This window comes from Pantherophis guttatus, chromosome 9 (genome assembly GCF_059756535.1).
Source record: "Pantherophis guttatus breed Tessera chromosome 9, ASM5975653v1, whole genome shotgun sequence".
Classification (NCBI taxonomy): domain Eukaryota; kingdom Metazoa; phylum Chordata; class Lepidosauria; order Squamata; family Colubridae; genus Pantherophis; species Pantherophis guttatus.
This window is the reverse complement of record NC_142071.1, coordinates 28,377,501-28,381,251: the sequence shown is the minus strand read 5'-3', so window position 1 is coordinate 28,381,251 and position 3,751 is coordinate 28,377,501. Positions and strand designations below refer to the sequence as shown.

At 56.5% G+C, this 3,751-nt stretch overlaps 1 protein-coding gene across 2 annotated transcripts in view; it reads left to right on the top strand.

Annotated features, from left to right (window-relative positions):
* Window positions 1-653: 653 nt before the first annotated feature.
* GRIK4 (glutamate ionotropic receptor kainate type subunit 4) overlaps window positions 654-3,751 on the top strand; it is a 409,943-nt gene continuing 406,845 nt past the window's right edge. Inside the window, exon 1 of one of the 2 annotated variants that reach the window (XM_087875700.1) lies at window positions 654-922. The gene's annotated coding sequence lies outside the window, so the exon portion shown is untranslated. The remainder of the gene's footprint in view (window positions 923-3,751) is intronic. The other variant, XM_060683210.2, reaches the window with a different exon arrangement.

Genomic DNA, 3,751 nt, shown 5'->3' with positions numbered 1-3,751 from the left:
CGTGTCCCTTGGCGGAGGGGGGGGCGGGGAGTGAAGAAAGAAGCGCCCCCCCTCCCGAGTCTTTCCCCCCTCCCTCCTCCACCCAACAGAGATGCCCAAAGATTCTTTTTTCACTACTGCACCCCCATCCACCCACCCACCCCGGTCTCCTGTGCGTGGGTCGCCTCCTCCCCCCTACAGGACCTCTCCATCCCCTCGGCGCCTGCCCCCTCCCTCCAGACCCCTACTATTCCCCCACGTGGACCTCTCTCCAGCGCTGAAGACCCCTCCCTTCTGCCCCCACCCCAAAGAAAGAACCACGGGCTGAAGGTCACGCTTCCCGGGCGAGGAGGGAAGTCAAAAGGTCCCGGTTTCCCGGTCGCAGCGATCCTTTGCGATCTTCCCCCCATCCCACCCCCCCAGCCCCGGCTGCGATGATGTCATTCCGCTCGTGGGGGGGGGGAGTTCGAGGTTCCCACGGATCAACAACGACCGAAGGATGATTGCAATTGCAAGCCTCTCTTTCCCCCCACCCCTCTTCCACCTCTCCATCACTAACCCCCCCCGCCCCCCAGCCCCGCATCATCATCCGCCGGTAATTCGGCTGCGTGCCCGTGCAATTCCCCCCAGTGGCCACCGGGGGGCGCCCTGCGGCTCGCTCGGCCCTCTTCGCCGCCGGCACTGGACGCGGCTTGGCTGCTGCTGCTGTTGCTGTTGCCGCTGCTGCCGGTTCGCCGAGCGCGTCGCTCGTCGCTCCGGTCCTTCCAGCCAGCGCGGCCGGCCAAGCGCTCCAACGGCGGCGCCGCAGCTGTCGCCCCCTTCCTTCCCTCCGTCCCTCCGTCCCTCCCTCCCACTGGCCGCGCTGCCCTCCCGGCGGGAGGAGAACCGGGGGCGCCTCCGAGCCGGCCGCCCAGCTGCGCCCCAACCCCGCGGAGCCGCCCAGGTAGGACAACCGCAGCCCAGCCTTGCCGCTCGGCCGAGACCCTCCGCCTCTCGGGGTCGCGTCTCGGGGGTGGGTGGGCTCCTTTCTCGCGCCCCGGATTCCGGACGCCTCTTTTGGGGGAGCCCCTTCCTCAACCCTCCCATCCCCGGAGGAGAAAAAGAAGATGGGAAGGGGAGCCCCGTTTCCTCTTTGCAGGGCGCCAAGGCTTGACTGATCCCCCTGCGTTCTTTTGGGGTGAAGGGAAGGGTCCGGCTAAGGGTCTCCCCTCCCCCCCAGAGCTGGGCTTCCGAGCGCCCAATTTCCCCGAACCGTCGCGGAGTCGGGAGCTCCGGGGTGCCCAGAACATCATGGGTTCCCTTGGCTGGTCTGTTGGGGAGATCATCGTGCCCAGCGATCTGCCCTCCTTCCCTTCAAGTTCCCTTCTCATGTGTGTCCCCCCCCCCCATCACTTTCCAGATGGCCCCTTCTCCCCAACCTTACAGGATTAAGACAGGAGATTTGGGGGTGGGAGGGATGGAGGGGGAGAGTGGGAAGAGAAAGGAAAGAGAGAGGATATTTGGGGGAGGAAGGGATGCCTCTCTAAAAGAAGAGGGGAGCCCAAATTGAACTGCCCCCCTTCCTGGATGGAAAGCCCAGAAGGGAATCCTGGGGTGGGTTTTATGAGGTTCCCCTCTTGCAAAGTGGGGAAGGAGAGGTGGGGGGGGGGCTCCGTAGAAGGGAGGTTTGCTGGCTCTCCTTGAAGAGGGTGACATGACTAAGTCTTTGAACTGTTTCTTTGGCTTCTGTCTCGGTGTTTTTTTTTTTTTTTAAGGAACCAATTTGATATACAATTGTGTAGGGGGGGCAGGAGGGAGAGAAAGAGAGAGAGAGAGAGAGAGAGTGGGGGGGGGAGAGAGAGGGAAACAGGCTTTGGGGGTGTCTCTTGTTCTGTTTTGGCCAAGTGGAGTGGTGTAAGAAGGGAAGGAACAAGTGGTTGAGGTGGGAGGGAAAAAGGAAGGAAGGAAGGAAGGAAGGAAGGAAGGAAGGAAGGAAGGAAGGAAGGAGAAGGAAAGTAGGAAGGAGAAGGAAAGAAAGAAAGGAAGGAAAGAAGGGAGGGAGGGAGGAAGGAAGGAAAGGAGGGAAGGATGAAGGAAGGAAGGATAAGGAAGGGAAGGAAAAGGAAGGAAGGGAAAGGAAGGATAAAGAAGGAAGGAGAAGGAAAAGGAAGGAAGGAGAAGGAAGGAAGGAAAGGAGGGAAGGATGAAAGGAAGGAAGGAAGGATAAGGAAGGGAAGGAAAAGGAAGGAAGGGAAAGGAAGGAAGTATAAAGAAGGAAGGAGAAGGAAAGAAGGAAGGAAGGAAGGAAGGAGAAGGAAAGGAAGAAAGGAAGGAAGGAAAGGAAGGAAAGAAGGGAGGGAGGAAGGAAGGAAAGGAGGGAAGGATGAAGGAAGGAAGGATAAGGAAGGGAAGGATAAGGAAGGAAGGGAAAGGAAGGAAGGATAAAGAAGGAAGGAAGGATAAGGAAAGAAGGAAGGAAGGAAGGAAGGAAGGAAGGAAGGAGGCTGCAGAGAGTGGTAGAGTGGAAGAGAAAGGGGATAGAGTAAATATGTAGGGAAAGTGATATATGGGGGGGGCTCTCAGGCGGAAGCGAGCGATGGGTGCGGGGTGGAGTGAAGTGCCCAGTGACCGGAGAAGAGGATGGCAGCCAGGGATGGGCATGAGCGGCTTTGGGCAGGAGGAAAGGGCACTTGGCTAAGTTGGGTTCAGTTTCCTCTAACCTCCCTTCAGCAACTCCCAGTGCTTCATTCATTCATTCATTCATGCGCCAGCCAGGTTCCTGGGTGCTGTTTTGTGCCTCCAGAGTTTGTGTTTGCCAATAGGCCCCTTTGAGAAATTGTCACCTCATCTTAACTGGAGGAAAAGCCGCTTTCTGCCTTACCGGACTTTCTGGGCTGCAGGTGTAAATGCAGTAGGGCTGTCATTGCAAGGGCGCAGCTGCAGTTTCCCCGCCCCTTCTACCTTTTGCAAAGGTTGCTGCGTCACACCCACCAGGTGTGGGGCTGGGGCTGGACCTACTGCGATCCGGGGTGTTTTTAAGAAGGGAAAACAATGGGGTGTGTGTGTGGGTGTCCCGGTTTGACTTTTTGCAGGATCTGCACTCAAAAGGAAAAGGATAGCCAGTTGGAACGATGACACTGTTTTCACTTATTTCTTCCTTCGGAAGTATTCCTTCATCTTTGTGAAGGGTATAATTAAAGCGGTGTGATCGAGTTGCTGGGCCCAGTTACAACTGGGATGTGGTACAAAATGGGCAGCAGGGATCAAGGAAAGCCAGAGATGGTTGTTGAAATGCTAAAGGGTCCTCTTTCTCTCTCATTCTCTCTCTCTCTCTCTCTCTCCCTCTCTCTCTCTCTCTCCCTCCCTCCCTCCCTCCCTCCCTCCATCCTTCTATCTATCTCCCTACCTACTTACCTACCTATCCCTCTATCCATCCATCCATCCACCCACCCACCTACCTACCTACAACCTATCTACCTACCCACCCCTCTATCTATCCTTCTATCTACCTACCTACCTACCTATCCCTCTATCTATCCCTCTATCTATCCCACTATCCATCCATCCATCCACCCACCCACCCACCCACCCACTCACCCACCTACCTACCTACCCCTCTATTTATCCCTCTATCCTTCTATCTATCTATCTATCTACCTACCTACCTACCTACCTATCCCTCTCTCTATCCCTCTCTCTCTCTCTCTCTCTCTCTCTCTCTCTCTCTATCTATCTACCTACCTACCTACCTACCTACCTACCTATCCCTCTCTCTATCCCTCTCTCTCTCTCT